Raw genomic sequence first — 7,307 nt, 5'->3', positions numbered from 1 at the left:
TTAGATTATTCTGTTTTAGACAGTTTTACCGTTTATCAGGTTGTTGAACCCCAAACTCAAGTATTTTATTAGTAATTAGCAATATTCAGATTGCATCTACCTGTTCTTGCTTGTATTCTCGATTCGTTTGCAGGAAAAACCTTCTTGGTGAGGTCAATTTTCTCTTGCTAAAACTTCTCTCTATTTTTTCTTCTACTTGAGTTTTGCGGTGCGTTGGGTTATCTAAATAGGAGAAGGCCACCGATTTCGTAAGAAATTTGTTGAGATGTCTATTCAGCCCCATCTAGTGGAGATGCCTACTGTGGCCACGTCTGGGCCCATGCAGGATACACTCATACACTTTCGGTGGTACCGGAGCTTGTGGTCGGCATCAAGGGCATTGCCGAGGGTTGTGAGCACCGGAGCCCATGGTTTCCCCAGAGCCCTTTTCCATCCGGGAATGCCGATGAGGCTGTTAGGCGAATCGGCTCTCAGAGTCGGAGTAGTCCTGACTACGCCTTTTCGACTGGGATGGACTCGGAGCCTCTTTCACACAGTTGAGGTCGCGATTGCTGTGTCGATGGCATTGGTGGGGTCTACGCACCACGAAGTCCTAGGCCCCCTTGGAATCCTCTTCCATTAGAGGGTGTCGAGGAGGATGCCAGGCAGCCAAATTCTTCGAAGATGTCGGTTCAGCAAGCGTGTCTCGGGTGTTGTCAGAAGAGATACCTCGAAGCTGGGCCCAGGCATGAATACCCTTGGGTTTGAGTACCCAGAACCATTGGAGAGCAGCCTGTGTGGCTACGGTCTCGGTCGTAACCTCCTGTTGTGTGGCGAGGTCTTCACCGCGCCACTGTTGGAAGGCCTCCGCACCATCCTGGACCTCCATGCCAACCCAAACTATTGGGTCATCATTGGCTAGAGGGTCGTCGTTCTACCTAGCTACGAAGCTAGCAGGGGCACATGGTGTGTTTGGTCGCAGTTGCCATGCATATTTCTTCATGGGTGTGGCGATGGTGATGATTGCTAAGGCAAGCGCCTTGGTGGTCTTTTCTGGTGTCCTACCTCTCTTTGTACTTCTATGTTCAGATCTCTATAGGCGGCGTGCTGTTGGTGTAAGAAAAATATCTTCCACGAACAAGTATGGTGAGAGCATACTCGCATGAATGGCTCAAGCTTGGAGAAGACGTGGAAAGAAAGGAACACCAAATGTATTGATCATCAAAAGATCTGTCCTCTGGTCTGGTGGCTAGGATTTTGTGTTTATAGTGCCATTCGGAGTGTATACGTATAAGTATGCCCTTGCGGAGATAGCGGTACAAGTTACCACTATACTGCATGAACCTAGGACCGGTCAAACTTACACAGGCTTTGGTAAAAATACTTTTACCCCTACCTAAAAGATATTATCTATTATGGTAAATACAGTGGTGCAAGCAACTGTAAGGGTGTGATGCTAAGCTGGTCGTCAATGCGGTACGACGCCGCACTATCCCGAGTGTCAAGATGGTCTCCACTTGCACTGGCATTAACTGCCGGTCACTTTATGTCAGATGACTGCAAGGGGTGTTCTTCCTTTGCTGATATTTCCTCTGGAGGCTAGCTACCTCCCCCGCCTGGAGAAGGCGCAGCCTAATGAGCTCTTATGGTCTCCGGTGGTAATAGTCTCTATGGGGAGCCTGGAGCCTTAGGGCTCCGAAGTAGCACTAGATAGCGACTCCCTGGTAATGCCTGTGGGCTGAGGCATTTCCCCCAACAGTACAGGGCCACGACTGATTCATGATATCCAGATTTGATCAAAAACTCATTTGGTAATGCCTTTTATTTTTGCATCTAGGTGTTCCTGTAGTTCTTCTTCCTACCTACTGCTGTCGTGCACAAGTCGAAACCAAGTCCAGAAGCCTGCGCCCTGCCTTGCTTCTGGTCTGGCTATGTGCGTGCGTCATTGAACTGTTGTGGAGTACCACGTCTAGCTCCGTCTAGGTGTACAACGGTTTACGTGCTGCTGCCCTTGTTTGCCAAGGTCAGCAGACACTGTACTAAATTCCATTGCGGTTCATCGAGGGATATACAAAGTCCAGAAGCTGCCCAAGACACCACCCTTTTGTTCTCCAGATGGACAGTGCAAGAAGATCAAGTGTTGGCCAAAATTTGTGCCAACACCGTGGTGCATCAGATATGACCTCATGGCATTCTAATCAGCGAGGTGCATCAAATGCTGCTGCAAAGTCGGCTCTTCTCCCCCAAGCCGGCTAGCGCACCCACTGCTTCCCGGGTGGCTCCAAAATTCGATGTAAAGCCCGCTGGTTTTACTAACACTCCTATTCCATTTTAAGGGAGAACTAGTAGAATTACTTGTTAGAAGTATCTGTTGATAGTTAAAATGGCTTATCACGGCACAGACTCATTAGGTTATTGAGCAATTCATTAGCCAATTTTTTTTGTTAATTAACTGGGCGATTAGCTGAATAAATAGAGTGTTTGCTTATCTATTAGCCAATGCGGTTGCCAAATGAATTGTTAGCCCAATAAATATGTTGAATACAATCGGCTGATGGTTAGTTAGGTTCAGCTGTGAATAAAGAAAAGGACAGAGAAGGCAGAGAGATACCTGTTTTAATCAGCGCCGGCTAGAGTATTGATGGATTATGATTGTAATCATTATTAGTTGCTGGCCGGATTCTTGTATGCTGGCAGCATTGCCCACTTCGGCGGATGATTGCGATGACAGCTTGAGCCAAGGAGTGCTTTTACTAGCCGATCAGTTTGGAATTATTTTCCTGATTTAGATGCTATTCGGTCAGGGAGGACAATATACATTTTTGTGTTTAATTATGGACCGAAATTAACAAATTTAGATGGATTACCTTAGTAACCGTTGGAAGAGAATGTGAAGCCGAATAATATATAGATTGTTCGGTTTTGGAATTTCTGTATATGGATACTACCATGATCGAGTCTACTTCGAAGTTGTTTGGTATCCAAGGGCAGGAGACCTGCCGCCCTATAAAAGATAGCGTCGCGGCCAATTGAACATCTGCGTGTCAACAGTATGGTGGTAAAGGCCACAAGATGAGTGTTCAAACTGTGATAGTAAATGATGTCAGAAAATATGAAATTGCTAGTGAAGAAGAAGATGTGAATCTAAACAGGAAGATGATGAGCAAGATGGTAATAGGGTTTATTGTGATGCTAAGAGAGGTGAAGCACTTCCTGTTCAGCGAGTGCACAAGGAGGATGAACATACCTTGGGTAAACACCAGTGACACTCCATCTTCCACATTCAAGGTAATGTCAATAGCAAGGTATGAACATTTATTATAGATGGCGGTAGTTTGCAAAACCTTGCTAGTCTTGACATGGTGAAAGAATTGGGATTGACAACTTCTCAGAAGCCTAAGTCATATCCGATTAATTGGTTGCATGATTGTGGCATTCTCAAAGTTACACATGCTGTTCGGGTACTGTTTGTTATTGGTGAATATAAGGATGAGGTGATATGTGACGTACATGATACCGATGAAGGCATGTCATGTATTGGTGGATGATCGTGGCAATGCATGAAGGGATGATAAATAAGTATACATGCAATCATCGGGGCAAAAAATATACTCTACTTCCTGTGTCTCAAGAGGATGTAAATGACATTTATACTTCTGAAAGTATAATGAAAATGAGAGAGAGCTACAAAAAGAAAAGAGTGAAAAAGAGAGGGAACCCCACAGCCAAATCTGTTGTAATAGTGAGCTTGCAGGAAGAGAGAGAAGTAGAAGATAGCTGTGAGGAAACTAACAATTTATCTGCTAGTTGTAGTGCTGTTTTTGATGATTTGCAGCTGTTGGGCGAAGGAGAGTTTGGATTGGACAGCAAGGAGAACACTGAACCAAAGCAAGATGAGCTGATTCAGAAGATGGTAGCACACGGCAAACTTTTCTTCTTCCATGTGTATAGCTGAGGTGCAAGATGTGCCATAAGAACTACCATTGCACTGGCATATGGAGAACCAAGAAAACTTGTTTGGAGTAATAGACCGATGTATAGGGCCTGTTAATTGGGTGCTGCACATCTCCAGGTTGGACCCGCCATAATGCTGCCACGTACAAGACCAGGAATACATCTCCTAATATTTGTTGGTTAACATGTTTAGTTGGTTATTAGTAGGGCCATGCATTAAGGTCCAACGTGGGTTACGAGTCCGAGTCCATGGGATTGTGTACGAGTCAAGTTTGGACTTTGGGTTAGCGTCGCTTATAAAGGATAGATTGTGCGCCCCTCTGTAATCAGACTATGATATTATTTTCTCAAATTGAATCTATTAGCCAGAGTGCTATTGCTAGGATTATAACTTGAGAGTTCTCTCCTGCCTTTATTCTTATAATTTCTCTGAGACTGCCGAGATTGACATGTCGTGATTGCCCATTTCGTAATTCTGCCTTCATGTCAGTCGTGTGGATTGGTTCTTCAGCGAGGATTGTGCTGTGATTGATACTGCTGTGGTCATGTGCTCGATGCAAGACCGCCTCAGTTTCGGATTGTGTTGCTGCCTTCTAGTTATCAGTGTTCATCATCGTTCGTTGTCATCGCAAGATTGGGCCGCCCTTGTATCAATAGATCTTCCACATTGGCCTATATTTGACTGTTGGACAGCTGCTGGCGCATATGCATATGCCAGTGCCAAACCACAATCAGTGTCTAGTCCAGCGTCACACAGTTGAAGATGTGCTGCACTTGATATGCAATTTTCATGCTATAGCACCACTTCAATTAGATTGAATTGAACCTAAGCGTAAGGAGTGAATTCAGAAATTTACCATAATCATTGGAAAGTGTGTCCGGGTAGATAATCCTTTCATCATCTTCCCATTTGCTTTCTTCAATTCCTGAATTCTCCTCTTCGTGTTGGATGCTTTGCTCATGTTCATTTTGTTCTTCCTCGTGCTTGTCACGTTGCAATTCTATGGATCAGCTTCCTTGACCTGTATAAGCTCATATCTAGATTGTTGAATACCGATGGGCACTGTTCTTGATATTTAACCCAAAATATATCGTCATAGTAATTATCACAGTAATCCAAGTACACCGAGTGAGCTTGCCCGCGAATCCTGTTTAGTGTATCATTTTTTTCTTGTTGCAACAAAAAATTTTCTATATAAATTAATTCTTCTAATCCTACACTAGTAATGAATATAAATGATTCTTCATTTGCAGGGCAGAGTTTACTATTGATATGATTTCCCATCTTAATTTCACAATTTAAGCTACTTTTGCAATAATAACAACTAGAGTCATAAAACTCACAGAATATTTGCTAACTTGCATAAATCTTGGTATAGTTCCATCACCTTTTTATCTTGCGGTGTTGATATCAGGGGCTCCTTATTGCAATAGATATGCTTCACTTTATCCCACTCTTCATTGCTATGACCAAACATTGCTAATTGATTTTCTTCTCTCTTGGCACATGTGGTGGACATCTCAACAAGCAAGTGATAGTTTTTTCTCTTTTTTTAATAAATGCAAAACTGAAAGTAAAACCTACAAACGACTCTAACACAAAACACCGAAGCTCCCCAGCAACGGCGCTAGAAAAAGCTGTTGATGACCGCATGAGGACGGATTGAAGACGAATGGAAAATCGTTCATACTATTTCCATTGATATGCATGGATATTATAGTATAGAGTGCAGCGGAAATACAAGCCAAAAACATGCTAGCTAAACATGGAAGGTCCAGTCCTTGATTTCCTCCGTGCGCATGGTTGGCTTTCCTTCGTACGCTAGTCTCCTTGCCTTGCTTGCCGCCTAGGCTTATTTCCTGCCTTGCTTGCAGCCTGAGATTCCTTCGGCTAGAAGGCATGCATGTTACTTGCATGTGTAACATACCTGCCTAACACCCCCTCGCGGTTGGAACGGGAGCAGGGCAGACGTTCAAACGGGAACAGAAGTCCTTGAAAAATGCGGTGAAGATGTCAGCATACTACGAGGTCATTAGGACATGGAGAATACGGATCTCGCCGTGCGTAACGTGCTCTCGAACGAAGCATAGATCGATCTCGACATGTTTCATCCGTTGATGTTGGACGGGGTTTGTCGAGAGATATACTGTGCTGATGTTATTGCAAAAGACGACGGTGGCGCTCTAGAGCGATCGGTGCAGCTTGGTGAGGAGTTGTCAGAGCCAGTAAGTCTCGGCAACGGCGTTGGCAATGCACGTTTGGTCCTGGAAGATATGAAGGTAAGGAAAATTATGCATCCTAAAATCCTAGCCAACGGGGCAAACAAACTTCCCACAACTTGCTACAACTTGAGCAAGGAAGAGAAGATCAGCCTGTGCAGTTGCTTGCATGGAATCAAAGTTTTGACAGGTTACTGATCCAACATAAATAGATTAGTGATCATGAAAACTTTAAGGTTATTTGGCATGAAGTCCCATGATTGTCACATGATGATGACATAGTTGCATGCTGCTGTAATTAGAGGTATTCTGCCGGATAAGGTTTGAGACCCAATCATAAAATTGTGTTCATTTTTCAATATGGAGAACAATTGAAGATCCCCATGTTTCGGTGCCAATGGATCAGACTTCCAGGTGGAGTGAATACTGACAAGTATGGTATAACTACCATCAACCTCAAACTCATCGAATACACAAAAAAATCATTCGTGCTTGCCAAAGATGCTACTTAAGTCTTCTATGTAAAGGACATGAACCCAGTTAACAAGGGGGGAACGCCATGTGGTTCTTCAAAGAAAAGGAAAGATTGTCAGTTTTGAAGATGTCATGGATGAGGAAGACTACAATCAATTCGATGACCTACCTCCTTTCGAAGAGAATGTCATCCTGCCTCTCATTGACGACATAGAGGAATCTACCTACATACGTTGTGATAACGAAGCTATAATCGTTCAATGAAAGAAGCTTTGATGTAATGATTAATTCCGAATTCGTTGTAATTTGTATCAAGGACATGCATTAAGTAAGAATATGCTTTGATTTTGTATTAATTAAAAAGTTTATAGCCATCATTTTTGCTTTAATTAGTACAAATGAATAAAAAGTTTATAGCCATCGTATTTACTAAGAATATACCTTATTTTCTATTAAGTAAAAATCTTGATTTTTTTATAAACATCTACATTACCTTAAGTAATGAAGATGTACTACACAAATTATAAACCTAATATAAAATAAATTACCTAGTATATAATAAATTACAAACCTAAATATACAATAAATAAGTTTCTAAAAAAATGATTAAGTACTACACAAATTATAGATCTAATATAAACCCTAATATACAATAAATTATAGGCCTAGATATACAACAA

Source organism: Phragmites australis, chromosome 21 (genome assembly GCF_958298935.1).
Source record: "Phragmites australis chromosome 21, lpPhrAust1.1, whole genome shotgun sequence".
NCBI classification, from domain to species: Eukaryota; Viridiplantae; Streptophyta; class Magnoliopsida; order Poales; family Poaceae; genus Phragmites; species Phragmites australis.
This window is presented reverse-complemented; position numbering follows the sequence as displayed.